Raw genomic sequence first — 19,735 nt, 5'->3', positions numbered from 1 at the left:
TGCAGGACATTAGGAGAAGGAAGGGAAAAATGAAGGGGGGCAATCGGAGGGAGAGATGAACCATGAAAGACTATGGACTCTGAGAAACAAACAGGGTTTTAGAGGGGTGGGGGGAGGGGGGATTGGTTAGCCTGGTGATGGGTATTAAGGAGGGCACGTACTGCATGGAGCACTGGGTGTTATACGAAAACAATGGATCGTGGATAACCACATCAAAAACTAACGATGTATTGTATGGTGACTAACATAACATAATAAAATTAAAAAAAAAAAAAAGAGGAAGCTGCTGTGTGAAGCAGAATTAGCTGACAGTCGCAGCTCTTATGGCTTCAGGATTCATTGCGGCAGGAGAGCCAAAGCCTGGCTCTCCCTGGCTGCTCCTGCCATTGCAATGACTGAGAATGGTGGAGGTTCTAGAGCTGGGCCCTTCCTGACCAATGCAGGACTTCTCCAGTGGGCAATCTTTATTTGGGACCTCTCCATTAGCCTGCGCAAACTTCCTCAGAGCTGCACTGCAGTCTGAGACTCTCCACGTCCTCTCCTTCCTTCCAAGTTTCTCTTCAGTGGAGCCAGACCTGAATCACGTTCAGAGGCTCTCCCTACTTACTTCTACATCCTCTCCCCTTTACTCTTTATAGGAGCGCCCAGTAAACCCTTATAATCTGATTCAGTCTTGGTAACTATTTCCTGCAGAACCCAAAGTGGTGCGGACACACACACACACACACACACACACACATTCGTTTTCAATCAAAACTCTCAATGGGTTCAGACATAAGACAGAACCAACAACAACAAAAAAATAAGTCTTACATGGAGGCTGTGAATGAAAAACCCAAATCAGGGCCAAGCAAGGCTATGAATAGATGTTGCTAACAGAAATAGCAAGAGCAATTAACTTAAAAAAAAAAAAAAAAGGGTTTTTTGTGTGTCAATTTCTTATTTGCAAATTGTCTGGCTCATGCATTTAAACATGGACTAATACTCTGAGATTAGCTTGGTAAATAAATAGGATGATTGTCCTGGATACTCTAGAGTGCATTTTCATGTCTGAGGGAAAACTAGGGTAGGGTTTTAAGTAAGATTTGGTTGCCATGATGGGCAAGGAGCAAGCTGCTCCAAAATTATAGCTCCATATAGAAATTAATACAAAGCATACCCAGCTTCATTTCCCTCCAAATTTCCCATTTTAGATCAGACACTTTAAAACATAATTTTTTTCCAAGAGAACAGTGATTTTTCACTTAAACTGAAGACCAAAATTAAAAACTACTCCAGTAAACCTACAGCATGAAAAAAGGAAAAAAATAAACTAAACTGGGTAAATAGAAGATTTAAACAAACTTAAAGATAGAGACAAGGCAAATGCTATGTGCATGGAAGTCTGTGTAAATATATGTATGTAAATTACTATTTGATATAATAAATAACATCATTAGTATTTTCAGAGAGATGATACAAGATATTTTATCTATTAACCCAGGCAAGATTACTTTGGGGTAAAAAACAAACAAACAAAAACAAACCTAGAAGCTAAAGTATATACTATTATATATAACAAAACCAAGACATGAGTGGGCTCAAAAATAGAACTATTTCTCTTTCTTAATCTTTCCAGATTTCTCCAGAATCTCTAAATAATTCTCAAATTAAGGAATGATTTCCCAGCAAAACCACATTCAGCTTCCTGTCAGGAAAACGTGGTGTAAAGATAAAGCCAGGGGTGTGACTCTAAAGTGGTTGGTTAAGGTCTTAGAAACATTTACAGTGGTGTCTCATAAATCATTCAAACAGACAACAAGCTTGTAAAGATAGTAAGGCTGTACCAAATAAATCTCCATTAATTCATAAAGTTTCCAAGAGTCTCATAGCGGAATGAACTCCAATAAGACTTAGAGGAACTGGGGTGCCTGGGGGTTCAGTTCTTGATTTTGGCTCAGGTCATGATCTCTGGGTTGTGGGATCAGCCCCACAAGCCCCACACTCCATGATGGGTGTAGATCCTGCTTGGGATTCTCTCTCTTCCTCTCCCTCTGCCCGCCCCCCCCCCCAAAAGTTAAGACTTTGGAGTTATCTTGGGAGCTATCTTAAGAGTTTAAGATGTATATAGAAGAAAAGGAAGTAATTTGTGGTCAGAATGCTAACTGTGATTGTTTTCAAATATTTCGATAAATCTCCTGATAGTTCTTTCATCAAGATGGGGGTCTAATTTACCTTCCCTTGAATATTTGCTGACCTTAGCCACTCACTCGCCTGCTACCAGGGGATGCAGTGTGTGACTTGCAAGGCTATGTTGGAAGAGGTAAAATGGCCTCTCCCTGGTTCTTTCTATTGGGATAGTCTTTTTTGTTTGCTTGATTTTTTTTGTTTTTTGTTTTGTTTTGCTTTGTTTTTTTCCCTTTCAAGTGGCCATGTATTATATAGCCTATTATCCTAATCTTATATCACTATAAAATTTCAATAAATCCTAACAGTTCAAAATAGCATAAATCACATTTCTCTGAGGTTCAGTCAACTAAAATAATGAATGTGTATTTTGGAAATATACACAGATTGTTTATAATTAATTGGTACAATACGATTTGTGTGAAGCTGACATTAGATGTGAATCCTGAAACATAGAGACTAAAGTGTCTGTCACCTAGTAGGCAGATAGTCAATAATTATTTGTTGAATAAATCAATATGTACAAACTTGGTAGAGACATAAGGGTGTTTGAGGTGGCATAAGTTTATATATATATGTAGGAAATAAGCCAAGGAATACCTATGCTGTTTAGAAATCAAAAGAAATTCCTATTTGGATTGTAATTTTTTTAAAGCTTTTCTCTTATTTTTTTCCCTCTCCTTTTTTTACTATGTTAATTAACAAATTAAAGCACAGGAATAGAATCAGAATGTGCTACTAATTTACCTATCAATATTTATTTGACTGATAAGTTTTAACTTAAGCCAAAAGAGTGAATTTGTGAATGTCGTGCATAATTTTGGGTCCACTACCACGGAGTATAAATAAGTAAAGCCAAAAGGCCTAAATAAGTAATAGGGGGAGCAACCTGATTCTGATCTTTTACGCTTTCTTCCCTTTCTGTTTCCCCCCCCAGAAAAGATAATACATCATTATTCAGAAGAGCCAGCAAATTCACAGGTTTTTCTGGCTGTCTCTCATGCATCTTCATCTTTGCAGCTGGAGTTACCAAAAACAAAATGTTTTAAATAAAGTACATAATATCTCCACACCAAAAGAGAATATAATCTAATTGTTTAGCTCACAAAATTCTAATTCTGACAAAGATTCAATTGAAGCAAGACAAAGAGCTCTTTCTGTCTTTTGAATTACATAAAAATCAAATAAAATGAGCAGACTTGTATAAATGTCCATTTTATGTGTTAATGTTCTTAAATGGGAACTGATTTCTCTGGTTTTGATTGTTTCCCATTATGTGGAGAAAGAATACTCCAGAAAAATGAAAGGATTTCTAGCACAGATTATGCGGCATGAGTCCATTCAACTGACCACAGGATGCTGCTACCTCTCTGCTGGATGAAAACTTCAAACCCATTACACAGGATGTAAGCACTACAACTTCCCAAGTCAGAAGTTCAGCAGAGAATGTTTCAGGATGCTTCTTACCTCTCACTTTCTCTAATAACCCAGACGCAGTTGTCATCTCTTATGGCATTGCATTCCATAACTGCTGTGATTCTCTGTCCAGAGCTAATCAGGTAAGGACCTATTTTCTCCATTAATTGGTGAAGCAGCAGTGACTGCAGCAGAAGAAGGAGAAGGAGAAGGAGAAGAAAAGAAGAAGAAGAAGAAGAAGAAGAAGAAGAAGAAGAAGAAGAAGAAGAAGAAGAAGAAGAGGAAGAAGAAGAAGAAGAAGAAGAAGAAGAAGGAGAAGAAGAAGAAGGAAAACTGCTTTAAAATATGCTGTGATGTTTTCATTCTGAAAGTCTTAGAAAGATCATGGAAGGGAAGCTTGTTGTGTGATGCTCTCCCCTTTCAACTCTTGCCTTCCTCCGCTGGTCAGCCATAGCTCTGAGGTGGGACGAAAAAAGTTCATCACATTTTCTGAGACTGACACTCTCTTCTCTTGCCATACAGGATAACTAAAGAACTAACTAAGGAAAGCTTTCTAATTTTCTAGCTGTGGACCTAGCAAGTAGTTTTCGAAATACAATAATATGGGAAGACCACATGATGATCACATTTTCTAAGTAACCATTACAGACCCAATGCTTAAGAAAAACCATAGTTCTTATCTATCTCCCCATAAACTACCCCCTGATTTTAATCTCTTTAATAACTTATGCGTGTGTGTGTGTGCATGCGCATGCACATGGCGCTCCCCAATCTAATGAAAACACTGATTATGAATTGCTGGTAACATTGTTGTTTGTTCCCTAGATTTTCTGTAGTTGAATTACTCAGGCAGTTCAATATTGGCACTTTTTCTTGGCAATTGTTTTATAGATAGAAAGAAAGATAAATCAAAGATAAACATTCTTTTAAGTGAATACTTATTGCAAAATCTGGAAATAATTTCATGTTCTTATTTGTATAAATATCATTTATAATGAAAGTATTCATTACTGGTATGTTTTTCTAATAATGTTCTTAAATATGATGAAGAAAGATTCAGAAACATTAGGAATGGAATAGTATCTTTTATTGTTTTATTGTTCTCTGGACAGTGGAAATATTTACTAATAAAAGCAAATTAATATCAGGGAATATTTGTATGGAAATTTTGGAAGCAAAGTTTTGGTGGTTATATAAAAATGTACTTTTTAAAATTTTACATTCAGGTTAAAGAGTTAAGGTTTTCTAAAGAGGTACATGTAGATAAGGTACCAAATATAATACAAGGTATTATTCAAGGATTCCCTCCTCATCCTCCATTCTATTTCATAATATTTTCCAGAGACAAATTCAACCTTTTATTTCTAAATAGATAAATTTGTACAACTCTTCACTGATTTATCAATTTTAGATTTTTTACAAATATCTCCAGGGAAAGTTGAAAACTTATGTATCTGAAACCACGACTCTCTTACTCTCTACATACTCCCCACATTTTACATAACAATTTATTTTTACTAAGCTATTAGTCAGATTTTACATAATTTAGGATAAATCAATGTAGTGAATGATGAATTGAAAGCCTTCCTCAATAATCTTTTGTTTATCCTGGAGTTAATGTTTGCTGCAGTTTAAAAATTTTTCCTAGTTTCCTATGTAATTATTATTCATTTTTCCCAAAGCATCAACATTTAACTTCATGGTAACAAATATTTCCATGGCTTCATACACATTACTTCTATTACTCTCTGATAAGGATACTTCCTGTAGCCTTCCAGTTTCCTTGTCCTACAGATCGTTTCCTCTCTGATCTCTCTGCCCAGTTGTTATCCTAGAAATTTCCTTTTTCTATTCTTCTGTGGCATTTTACCTGCTTATTGATCTAATATCTTTTTTCCTTGAATATAATGAATATAATATATCTTTAGAGTACAATCTAAAGATGTATGAGATGTACATTTTTTAAAAGATTTATTTATTTATTTATTTGAGAGAGAGAGAGAGCATGCATGAGAGGGTGAGGGGGAGAGGGAGAGAGAATCCTGAAGCAGACTCCCTGCTAAGTGGGGAGCCAGTCACAGGGCTCAATCTCAGGACCCTGAAATCATGACCTGAGCTAAAATTAAGAGTTGGATGCTTAACCAACTGAGCCACCCAGGTACCCCAGGATGTAATTAATAGTAATTCAAAATATTTTATTTTATTCTTACATTTAATTGTTATGTAAATTTGGTATAGATTGCTAACTTGAAGATCATTCTCACCTAAGAATTTTAGAGACAGGTTTGAGTTGTTTTCTAGCTTCTGCTGTTAAGAAATTTGATCACATTCTAATTTTTTGGTACTTTCTAAGTGACCCCGAAGATATCAAGATTGTATACCTCCCTTCTCTCCATGTTCCTAGCCTTTCAAAGTTCTGGCTTCTTGGAGTACCCCTAATTCTAAGTGTTTGCTTCTCCAATCTTTTAATAGTGACTAAAACTATATTGGCTTCTCTTCCCCTCACCAGTGACTTGCTGCTCACATTTACATCAAGAAACAGTAAATGTCCTGGGCATCTGGATGGCTCAGTCAATTAAGTATCTGCTTTCAGCTCAGGTCATGATCCCAAAGTCCTAGGATCAAGCCCAGCACCGGGCTCCCTGCTCAGTGGCGAGTCTGCTTCTCCCTCTCCCTCTGTCCCAGCACCCCCACCCTTAACTTGTGCTCTCTCTCTCAAATAAATGAAATCTTAAGGAAAAAAAACAAAACAGTAAATGTCCTAAGAGAAAACGCATCTGTTTTCTTTCTCTGCATCATCTTGGCCTCTTAAATTCTGCCTACCTTAGCAGATGTCTAAACTTTCAAATAGATATACATATTTTAAAATTTTTTATTTAGACTTTCCAGTGTTTTTTCTATTCTTTTGTTGTTGTTGTTAGAACTTACATAAAAGTTAACGAGGGCACATATTTTGATGAGCACTGGGTATTATACTCAACTAATTATTCATTGAACACTACATCAAAAATTAATGATGTACTATATGTTGACTAACTGAACATAATAAAAAATAATAAATAAAATATAAAATAAAATAAAATAAAATAAGGGTACCTGGGTGGCTCAGTTGGTTAAGCATCTACTTTTGGCTCAGGTCATGATCCCAGGGTTCTGGGATCGAGCCCCTCATCGGACTCTCTGCTCAGCAGGGAGCCTTCTTCTCCCTCTGCTTGTGGCTCCCACTGCTTGTGCTCTCTCTTTTCTGTCAGGTAAATAAAATAAAATCTTAAATATATATATATATGTATATATATATATACACACACACACACACACACACATATATATAAATCATGTCTTTAAAAAATAAAAATAAAATAAATGAATTATTTTGACTTATTTATTTATTTGAGAGAGCGAGAATGAGAGAGAGAGAGAGTACATGAGATGGGGGAGGGTCAGAGGGAGAAGCAGGCTCCCTGCCGAGCAGGGAGCCCGATGAGGGACTCGATCCAGGGACTCCAGGATCATGACCTGAGCCGAAGGCAGTCGCTCAACCGACTGAGCCACCCAGGCGCCCAAAATGAATTTTTTTTTAAGCTATGCTAGCAAACCATTAAGCACTAATGAACCATGGAACAGGGACAATGCAATCAAATCCATGTATTCTAATACAGATGGAGATCATTCCAGGAATAATTTACTTACAATTTTTTTTAAATGTACCAAGTAGCACCCAGGTAGGTTTCAAGTAAAACTTATGTTTCATCTCATTATTTATTAGTTTCTCTAAATACTTAGAGTGTAAAAAATGCACATGACATTACTGTGTTAAAAACATATCTCTGCCTATAAAATCAGGAAGTATACTATTTGGATTCCATATACAAATTTGTTATTGAGACTCTTTGACTAAATTTACATAAGCATGGTAGAAGATACATGATAAAAATTTGAAACGTATTTTCTTTTTGGTCAAATTCATCAGTGTAAAGAATAATGCCATTGTCAAAGACATAAAACGGCAGCTGATTCATTTATACCATCATTTAGACACATGATAATGAATTACTTGTCCCCAATATTTCTTAGCATATATTAAACATATCCTCAAATATACTAAATATATTTCATGTAATTCTTCCACTGTTTACCTAGACTGGATAATGTGACATGTTCACAGGAATGAAAAAATATTTTTAAACAATTATATGCATTTTTTTACTTACAGAGAAAATTCAGTTTTTCTCCATAAGTAAAAAGCTATTGATAATGCTTAGATAGTATCAACATCCAGTCAAATAATGCAATCTTAGTTCTCAAAATACATGATATATATATAGTCCATGCAGTATATATACATTCACTCTCTTGCTATTTCAATTCAGAACTTCAACAAATGCAAATTTATTACAGCATTTAATGGAAGTCTTTAAACAGAATTCGGCTCTGTTGAATGGATTGCATTTACAGGGCCATTCAGAGGAGTATTTTTGTTTTAATTTCCCACCAAGTTTTCTATGAATTGCAGTATCAGTATACAGAAAAATAAAATCCTGTTTTCACATATAAAATTCACATAAAAATCCATCAACACTTTTAAATTATTTCCAAGTCTAAAGTAAATAATTCTCTAGATTTTACCATTTACAAATCCTGATAATTTGATTTTACTTACTTCCTTATCCACAAGGGAAAATAACAATGCTACACAGTAGTATCTTTGTCAATATATTAACTGATTCTACACGAAATTTAGAGGAACACTGATAATGAATTAGAAGTGCACAAAAATCATTAGTAAAGCTCTATAAAATATTGATGATTTCATTTTAAATATTTGCACCCATGTGTGCATTTTCATGCCCTTCTAAAAGTTTATTAAATTTATAGTAAGAAGTAGAAAAAATATTAATGTGCAAGAACAGATACCCTGAAGGAAAAATAATAATGAAATAGTAATATTGACAGGTTTTTATCTTTAATTTTTTTTTAAGATTTTATTTATTTATTTGACAGAGAGAGACACAGCGAGAGAGGGAACACAAGCAGGGGGAGTGGGAGAGGGAGAAGCAGGCTCTCTGCCCGGCAGGGAGCCCGATGCGGGACTCGATACCAGGACGCTGGGATCATGACCTGACCCGGAGGCAGACGCCTAATTACTGAGCCACCCAGGCGCCCCTATTGACAGGTTTTTAGAGGATGGAAATAAGCAAAGTGAGACGAATCTCCCCACAAAATCTAGAACTCAAGAAGGCTCATGGGTAGGAAATCCAGGGGCATATGAATCAGAATGAGTATAAAAGTCTGGACAAGTATATGATTAAAGAGCAGTTAGCATCCTCAGATTCAGACTCCATCCTCCTTAACCTAGAAAGAAAAAGAGTATTTTTCCTGAGAAATTGAATGGAAGAGCATCCCACTCAATTTACAGCACAGTGGAAAGTGAGTCAGTCTGCATATTGCTTCATGGAAATCACACACGTTACTTTGTATTCCTCTCCTGTCTAGAATTCTGACAACCAAGTTCATACAAATGCTTGTGCAGATCCACTCATGCACAAACCACATCTAGGAACAGATTGGGGTACACCCCAAATCCCAGGAGAACCTGAACAGCCCTTGAGAAAACACCCTTAGGTACTGGCATTTGGGGGACTCCCTTAGTAATAAAAGCCACTTGCTGCCCCTGTCACTTTGCTGAGACCAATCGTTCTAGTTCCCAATATTAAACATAAACTTCCTGACCTCCCTTTCATGAATTTCCTTAAATGTGCACTGGCAGCAGAGGATCATCAAACCTTACAATAAAGACTAGCACTTGAAAAAGAGACCACAACAGAAATCTGGTGGAAATGTAGACGATTCAGGAAGCAAACCAAAAAAAAAGAAAAAAAAGAAAAAGAAGAGTTTTATTAGTATATAGGAAAGGAAGTGCATACATGAAACTAAAAATAAACCTATTTTTCTCATTTTTTTAAAAAAAAGCAACATTAAAAAGTCATTTGCAAAATTCAAGCAAGATAGAAGTGGGGGTAGCAAATGAAATTAAGATTTCTCCTGAAAAGTGGAACAAAATGTCAAAAAATGAAGAAGAGTGTAAAAATAAAAACCAGAAGATTAAAAGATTTATTCATAAAATTCCAAAAACCAAAAATGGGAACTGAGAGGCTAACAAGTGGTCCAGACAACCAATTTAATAACATTTTCCTCAGGTGAAAACATAAGTTTCAAAACTAAAATGCCGTAAGTTCCCACCATATTGAAAGAAAGTTGACATAAATTGAAGTACGTTGTAATGGGGGCATTGTCCAGATCAGTCCTCCCTTCAAGACTGCATTGTTATTCTCCCAGTGGTTAGCTGAATAGCTTATAGAATTCCAATTTCTGGCAATTGCCTGGCCAGGAGAGAGCCACGTTACCAAAGTAAGTCACCTTATCACCTTACTCCCACCTTACTCTACTACCTAAAGGCAGCTTGGTCAGTATAAGGTTTATAAGACTTGGCCCTATTGCTACAATCGGGGACAACTATACAGGTCCAATTGCCTTGAACAGAACTTTCTTCCTCTTTTTCTTCGTTCTTTCCTTCCCCAGCACTTGTTGAACTAGATAGCATTCTTCAATGTATTTCTGCATGCAAATCTTCCTCTCAGAGTTCACTTCCCTAGAAAATTCAACCTGTGACAACTATCATCTGATCTTAGCAACAAATGTAGAGGACCCTGATATCTCTATCAGGCCAAATATGTGACTTCAACAATTAAAAAAAGATCACATTTCTTAACACAAGAAACTAGAAAATAATCCAAACAAAAATGCCCCCAAGATCCCTAAGTGAAAATGACTTTCAAGCTAGAAATTTTCAGCTTATATATCAACCCAGTGAAAGAATAAAAATATTTTTGAATCAATATTCAAAAACCGACCCTCCATACATTTTTAATAGGAATTATTTGTGTATGTCCATACATACATATGAGTGCAAAATAAAGAAGATAGAAAATCAAGGTAACTAAGAATCGACTATAGAAGGGTAGAAAATGAATGCCTATATTCAGTGGTTTTCCCCTGAAGGCAATTGCTGAATTTTGGAGCTGTATAAGGTTGGAGAGTATGACATCAAGCAGGAAAATTAAAAACAAAAACAAAGTCAAACAAAACTCAGTAACTAAGTAGCTTTCAGAAATGCTTTTGATATGAGAATGAAAAGAGAAGATTCAGAGTGGGGGAAAATATTTGTATCCACTATATATATATATATTTCACTGTATTATATATATATATATTTCACTGTATTTTATATATATATATATAATCATATGTCATTAGGGAAATGTAAATTAAATGTAAAGGTAAATTAAAGCAATACTGAGATACCACTACGTACCTATTATAATTGCCAAAACCAGAACACTGACAACACCAAATAGGGGTGAGAATGTGGAGCAATAGGAACTCTCATTCATTGTTGGTAGAACATGCTCTTACCATAAGATCCAGTGATCATACTCCTTTGGTATCTACCCAAAGGAGTTGGAAAATTTATGTACATACAAAACTTGCACACAGGTGCTTAAACAGCTTTATTCATAATTGCCAACACTTGGAAGCAATCAAGATACCCTTCAGTATGTAAATGGATAAACTGTAGTTCATTCAGACAATGCAGTATTAATCAGTGCTAAAAAGAAATGAGTTATCAAGCCATGAAAAATCATGGAAGAAACTTCCTATTACTTCATATGTATAACAATCTTATTACTAAGTGAAATAAATCAATCAGAAAAGTTCATATGCCGTAGGATTCCAACTCTATGATATTCTGGAAAAGACAAAACTATGGAGATGATAATTAAAAGATCAATGCTTGCCAGAGGTTGGAGTTGAAGGGAGGGATGAATAGACAGAGCAGAGAGGATTTTTAGGACAGTGAAAATATACTGTATGATATTATGATGATGGATGCATGTCACACATTTGTCCAAACCCACAGAATGTACAACACCAAAAGTTAACCAGAAGGCAAACTGTGGACTATGGGTAATAATGATGTATCAATGTAAGTTCATCAGTTGTAACAGATGTACCACTCTGGTGATGGAGGTTGATAATGGAGAAGAGGCTATGTATGTGTGGAGAAAGGGACTATTTGGGAAATAGCTGTACCTTCCTTTCCATTTTGGTATATATCAGAAAGTGATTTTTTTTTTAAAAAAGTCTTTTTTTTTTAAGTTTTCAATGTAATTAGACATAGAGGACATGCCAATTAAAATCACAAAATACTACTACACATCTATTAAAATGGCTATAATCAAAACACTGACCATATTAGATCATGGTGAGGATGTGGCGCAATTCAATTTCTCACATATTTCTGGCATATAGTTGGATAGAAAAAATCCATCTATGTAGTCTTTATAAGACACAGCCCCTAAATATAGGAAAACTGAAAAGTTTAAAGTAAAACATGGAAAATTATATATAATTAAATGCTAATGAAAAGAAAGCTGGTGTATCTTTTTAAATATCACATGTAGTAGCATAAATAGAAACAAGGAAGGAAATTTCATAAGCATAAAAGGGTAATTCAGCTAGAAAGTGTAATTTGCATGCTATTCATAACTTCCAAACATGAATAAAGTTTAACAAAAATAAAAGTAGAAATATATACACTTAGAATGATATTGGTGAAATTTAAGCATCTTTGTCTGTCTCTAATTGGTCAAACTGGCAAAAAGATCAATAAAAAATCAGATCTATATGATACAACTGACAAATTTGTCTTGACTGACATACAATCAGCATGACATCGAATGAAAAAAACAAACACACATACATTGTTTTCAAGTTTACCTTGACCATTTACAAAAGTGACCACAACATAGGATAGAAAACAAGTCTCAGCAAATCACCAAGTATGATAACCAACTAGAGACTATTGTCCGTCCACAGTGGAATTGAGCTAGCTGTCATTAACAAAGAAGTAATATGCAAACTCACAAATGTTTGCAATGAAACATACTTCAAAACAATCCAGGAGACAAAAAAGAAACCACAATGAGGAATAGAAAATATTTTGAACTGAATAACAGAAATACAGTGTTTAAAAATTTGTTATTTGTGATGAAAATAAAATTGATAACCTTGAATGCCTATAACAGAAAAGAAGAAAGACAAAAAAAAAGTCAACGTTATGTCTACATATCTTAAGATGTTGCAAAAATTTAATAGAAAAAAAGAGTCCTGTGAAAATACAGAAATATGTTCACAATATTTCTTACTACTTATTATTTCTTACTACTACTTATCACCATTAACAAATATAAAACCAAATGTTCATCGAGGATATATAATAAATTGTGGTATAATCTTACATTGAATTGTTGAGAGAAATGAGAATTAACATCCTGCTGCTATACACAGCTACTGGATGAATCTTGCAAACAAAATGATGATTCAAACCCAAAAATCTCCTCAAGTTGCTCTAACTGTTCAATTTGTGTATGTTCTGTGTTCAACTTGTATAATATTCTACATAGCCAAAACTACCATATGGTAACCAAAGTCAAGGTATTAATGAGCTTTTCAGGCTTAATAACTGGGAAGCTGGGTTTCCATTTAGTTTGGAAATGTCAATTTTCTTGATCTATGTTTATACAGAATATGGATGAAGTTGTGGAATTAGAATTTATTGGTGCACTCTTTTGTATCTGTTGTACTTCAATCAAACCATTGTTCATATGTTAGAATTCAATCAAAATGCTTAACGGCAAAAACAAATCAATGTTGGTCACTATTCTTATGGATAAATACTTGTTGCTTTGAGGTCCACTTCGGAATCTCCGTAAAATGGATTTTGCAGATGTCCAAAGCAGGCAGGTTCCAAGCCACAGCAATAAAGTGAATATAACAACAAAACGAGTTAAATGAATTTTTGTTTTCCCCGCGCATATAAAAGTTATGTTTACATTCTACTGTACTCAATTATTAAGTGTGCAACATCATTGGGTCTAAAAAAGGTACATACCTTAATTATAGATGCTTTATTGCTCAAAATGCTATCACCCCAGTTTTCAGGGAGTCATAATCACTGATCACCATAACAAATATATTAATTTTAAGAAGTATAAAATGATGGCAGTATAATGTGACACGGAAACACAAAGTGTGCAAATGCTCTTGGAAAAATGGCACCGATAGATCTGCTTGACACAGGGTTGCCACAAACCTTTGATGTGTAAAAAACACAGTATCTGTGGAGCTCAATAAAGTGAAGCACAAGAAAACGGGGATGCCAGCACTCTATTTTGAGGTAGACAATGTCAAACAGATCTTCCAAAATCTGGGAGAAATCTCCCTAGCTCCTTTTCGATAATATGATAAAAAACAGAAAGAGACTTATTTGTGTTATGCAGGCTGTTCATATAGAGTACAAAGAAACGATGACTGTATATATTAATGAATTACATCGGAACCAAATTACAGATTATACCAATATGGTCTGCTTCCAGTTCGATCCAAAGCTTCCAGTTAAATTGATGAGTCCTGGTAATGTGGAAAAGATACATACCATTTCTAAAATTCAGGTTGTCTCTCTCCAGGAAAAGAATCAGCCTTGTTTTGAGGGTAGGAAACCATTTAATGATTCTCAAACGCTCTGTGCCCCACAGAAAGTATGAACTATTTTTCTATATAGGAGTAGACACCCTTTCAAGGACCACACAACAGGCTATGTCGTTGCCATCGCCTTCGCTTCTTATAGCCTTGCCAGGCAAGTGAGTGGAACATGCTGTTTGCGCCGGTCTATTCCCTCCCAGGGAGGGGTGGTTTCCAGTTGATGTGTTTGATTGCTTTTCTGTATACAATTTAAACCCTGGCATCTTGTAGCTTTTAAACGGCAACCTAAGGTAGATTATGTCTTCCCCACTAAGACTGCCAATTTTAGTCTTTTTGAGAGGATAAGAGATAAGAGATAAGGGTGAGAACCAGGGGAAATCATCAAAGGAATGTAAAGAGAACCAGGGCACAGAAAGAGAGTGAAAAATAGAGATCTGAGGGAAAATACTCTTGTTATGCATCGGCTGTTTCCAGAGCGGGCAAGTATGTTTTCAGCTTCAAATCCTGTGTTGAATCAAATACTCTTCCTAGAGCTCTGTTTCCTGCTGATGATACTCTTGTTCCACACTCCTGTTCCTGCTGAGTGAGTTTTGCATTTTTATGAGGTCTGATGACAAAATGAGTGACCTTAAATCCAGTGCCACCAAGGGATTTCTGCTAATGGGTTTAGTCTGAATTATCGTAGTAGTAAGATAAATATGTCCGCTCAACCATGTGTTTATACCTTTCTCCATTTTATTTCACATCTTACTGATAAAATGGAATTAAATTGTCAACATTCACAGTAAATGATCTGGTATTCAGGATTCTCTAGTCCTAAATGTTAATACCCCAAATTTCAGAGGCATACTATTTTCTGACCAATTGACAATATGTTTACAAGCATGAAGCATTTCAGAAAATGTGGAATTATTTTTCCCTGAAGTGTTCAGAAAAAATTAACTTAATGCTTTTTATTGTTGATACGTCTTCTTAAATCTGCTCTCATTTCTACAGAAGGTGTCACATATCAAGGTGATGTAGTCACTGAGATGCTAACTGTACAATCAATAATTCAGAGACTGAGGAAAATACTTAGGTAAAATAGTAAAGGGTGCATCACGAAATAGGTGGGATTTAAGGTTTCAGATAGCGTTCTGAACAGTAGACACATATACCAATTCAGATAGTGTTTTGAACAGTAGACACATAACCATTTTTTTTCACAGATTGGCTAATGTTTCCTTTGTTTGTTTTCAACAGTATATTGCTTTTCACAACTACTTATTTCAGTTTAATGGTGGAGAAACACCAAAGTCCTGCTAGATTATTACCAAGACAACCCTTATGAAAACGGACAGAATATCCTAACACCTTCCTTTCCTCCTGTCTCAGTAGGTAAAATCTCAGATTGCACACTACAAACTGAATGGTCTTCCTAGCTTTCTAAAATTAAAATCTTAAAATTATTAATATTATAAAATCTGTATTTTATTCTCATTCTCAGTCACCTGCAACAAAGCACCCTCTATCACATTCCAGAATATTTTCCAGGTTCCCATTCCTCCATGCTCTTGAACACGGCACAACTTGAGTTTTTTGGGGGTTTTTTGTTTTGTTTTTTGTTTTTTACCTGGTGAATTCCCCTGAACACTCCTAAAGACTTAGTTCAAGTGTATCCTGTCATATAAACAAAGCCCTGATATTTTAATTTAAGATTTATATTTGCTGAAACCATTGCACTGTTTTCATGTGTTTCCAGTCTTTCATTTCTTCAATACCTTGTATTGACAACTTCATCATAAATATAGATAATGCATGCATGTGAGTAACCACTTCTCAAATCTCTTTATCATTCCACTGGCACATTTACCTGAGCTTATACCAATACCGAATCTTTATAACAAGTACTTTTATCTCGTAGACTAAGGTTTCCAACTTTTTGTTTTTCATGATTTCTGTGGCTTCTTAGGTGGCCCTTTGCATTTCTATATATGACTCATTGATTGATTGATTGATTAAAAAAATCATGTTTGTTGTAAGGGTTACATAAAAAATAAAAAGCAAGATTCTTTATATTTTTTATTTTTTTAAATTTTATTACGCTATGTTAATCACCATACATTACATCATTAGTTTTTGATGCAGTGTTCCATGATTCATTGTTTGCGTATTATAACACCCAGTGCTCCATTCAATACGTGCCCTCTTTAATACCCATCACCAGCAAGATTCTTTAAAGCAGTGATTGCCAAATACTAGTGTATGTTAAAATTAGCTGGAGCATTTTTGAAAGGCAAGCTCTTGAGCCTCTTTTCCCATGATTCTCATTTCTTTTTTCTTTTTTCTTTTTTAAAGATTTTATTTATTTATTTGAGAGAGAGAGACTGAGAGAGAGAGAGCATGAGAGGGGGGATGGTCAGGAGGGTCAGAGGGAGAAGCAGACTCCCTGCCAAGCAGGGAGCCCGATGCGGGACTCGATCCAGGGACTCCAGGATCATGACCTGAGCCGAAGGCAGTTGCTTAACCAACTGAGCCACCCAGGCGCCCACCATGATTCTCATTTCTGATTTACTGATGAAGAACTTTTTGAGGAGGAATTTTATTTTTTTTCTTCAATCAAAATCATTCCTTATTAAAAGGTATTTTGGGTAAGGTAATGTGGTAATGGGTTTGACTTTTTTATTATTTAAATTCAATTAATTAACATATAATGTATTATTAGTTTCAGAGGTAGAGTTGCGTGATTCATCAGTTGTATATAACACCTAGTGCTCTACATATGTTTTAGAAACTGTTTCAATTATCCTATTCTCTATATTCAGATTTTCTTTGGGGTGACACTGAATCTCTACATCAAGTTGAAGAAAACTGATGTCTTTGCAGTATTGCACCTTTCAGATCATTAATGTAGAAAATCTACTCTTTATTTGGATACTCCATTATTCCTACTAATAATTCTACTTATGAATTAATTTTTTTCTGTTTCTAGCAATTTTCTTGCTTTAAATTCTATTAAGATAGCTACATCAACTTTTATTTAGTGTGGGTATAGTGTAACTTTTCAATCATTTTTCAATGAAATTTTCAGTATTTTTATGTTTAAAATCTGTTTTTTACAACCAGAAGGTTTTTAAATGTAGTATGAAAATTTTATCTTTCAATTGAGTACTTAAGACTTACGCTTATGGTATGTATTGTGCCTTTGATATATTTACACCTAAACCCTACCATTTTAGTATTTTATTTCTATTATTCCTTTCTGCTTTATACACCTTTATTTCTTTTGATTATTTTGTTACTCCAGCTTACCTAGTTTCTTTGACTAGTGGTTATTTAGTGAATACCATGTACTTACTTTATTTACTGAAATACAATATAAATTAGTAATTTTACCACTTCTCTAACATTTCAAAAATATTAGAACATTTTTACTTAGGCACCTTCCTTCAACTAAAGTACTACTTTTTTTTTATTGTGGTAAAAAACACATACCATTAAATTTACCATTATAACCATTTTTTTTTTTTTTTAAAGATCTTTTTTATTTATTTGACAGAGAGAGATAGAGCGAGAGAGGGAACACAAGCAGCGGGAGTGGGAGAGGGAGAAGCAGGCTTCCCGCGGAGCAGGGAGCCCGATGCGGGGCTCGATCCCAGGACCCTGGGATCATGACCTGAGCCGAAGGCAGCCGCTTAACGACTGAGCCACCCAGGCGCCCCCCATTATAACCATTTTTAAGTGCAGAGTTCTGTAGTGGTCTTATTGGTGTGCTACAGATGTGTAGAATATCTTTATCCTGTACCACTGAAACTCTATACGCAAAAAACAGCAACTTCCCACCTTCCTCCTCCCAGTCCTTGGCAACTACCTTACAACTTTCTGTTTCTGTGATGTTGATTATTTTAGATGCTTCATATGAGTGTAATCGTGAAGTATTTGTCTTTTTGTGACTGGATTATTTCACATTGCTTGCCCTCTGGATATACATATATATCCAGAAGTGAGACCACCAAATAATAAGGTAATTCTATTTTAATTTTTTTTTTTACTATTTTCCATAATGCGTGCACCCTTTGACATTCCACCAAAAGTGCACAGTGCTCCTACTTCTTTGCATCCTCATCAACACTGTATTTTCTGCTCTTTTGATAGTGGCCATACTGAGGCTATGAGGTGATATTTCATTGGTCTTGATTTTTATTTTCTTATGATTCATGATGTTAAGTACTTTTGTGTGTGCACATGGGCTATTTGCATATCTTTGGAAAAATGTTTATTCAAGTCATTTGTTCATCTTCTAGTTGCATTATTTGTTCTTTTGCTGTTGAATTGCAGAAATTCCTTTTATATGCTGGATATTAACCCCTTACCAGATATATGATATGCAATTATTTTCTCCCATTTCATAGATTGCTTTTTCACTCTGCTGTTTCCTTTGATACACAGTGTTTTTAAGTTTGACGTAGTCCCATTTGTCTATTTTTGCTTTTGGTGCCTGTGATTTTGGTGTCCTAGCCAAGAAGTCATTGCCACATTTAATGCCCTGAAGCTTTTCTCCTCTGTTTTCTTTAATGAATTTAATAATTTTAGTCTTACATTTAGGTCTTGAATCCATATTGAATTAATTTTGGTACATGGTGTAAGGTGGCACACCAGCTTCATTCTTTTGCATGTGAATGTCCAGTTTTCTCAACATTATTTCTTGAAGACACTATTTCTTTCCCACTGTGGTAGTCTTATCACCCTTGTCGATAATCATTTTGCCATAAATGGGTATATTTCTGGGCTCTCTATTCTGTTCCGCGGGTGTGGATCTGTATCTTCATGCCAGTACCAATGCATTACTTTTGACATATTTTTCCTATATGTGTTTTATATCCACAATATGTTGATGTTTTAAGTATTATGTTGGTTTTCATTGTCATTTTATGAATTAATATTTGTTAAGATGCACCCTCATATGTTTTTTTTTGCTGTTCATGTCTTCATCTCACATCTAAAATTCTATCTGGTTTATTTTCCTTGTACCTAAAAAACCTTGTTTGTTATTTCCTTTAACATAGATCTGCTAAAGAAAAATTAACTGTTTTATTTGTTTGAAAATATCTTCTTCTTAAGCATATTCTCTCAGCATTTTGAATTCTATATTAACAGTTATTTCTTTCAACATTCTGAAATTTTCATTAACTCATCTGGCTTCCATTATTTCTGCTTAGAAATCAGATATCATCCTCTTCATTGGCCCTGGTTATGCCATTTTTTTTCCTTATACAATATGTGATTTATATTTGCCAATCTTAATAATTTGTTTTCTCTTTTTCTTCCCCTGTGGCTCTAATGATGCCAAGATGTGTTTTTTTTTCCTTTTTTTTTTTTATTAACCATCTGCTTGAGATTTATAGTAAATCCTGACTCTGTAGCTTGAAAATTTCAGCTACCCTTTTATATGTATATGCATTATTTCTTTTCCATTCTCTCGCAACTTCCATTGCGATAATACAATGGCAGATATGTTAGACTTAATTGTGATGTCTATCCTTCTGCATCTGGAGACTTCACTGCAGATACT

This window comes from Leptonychotes weddellii, chromosome 3, assembly GCF_054177405.1.
Source record: "Leptonychotes weddellii isolate Sample4059 chromosome 3, ASM5417740v2, whole genome shotgun sequence".
Lineage (NCBI taxonomy): Eukaryota > Metazoa > Chordata > Mammalia > Carnivora > Phocidae > Leptonychotes > Leptonychotes weddellii.
Note: the sequence above shows the minus strand (reverse complement) of the source record.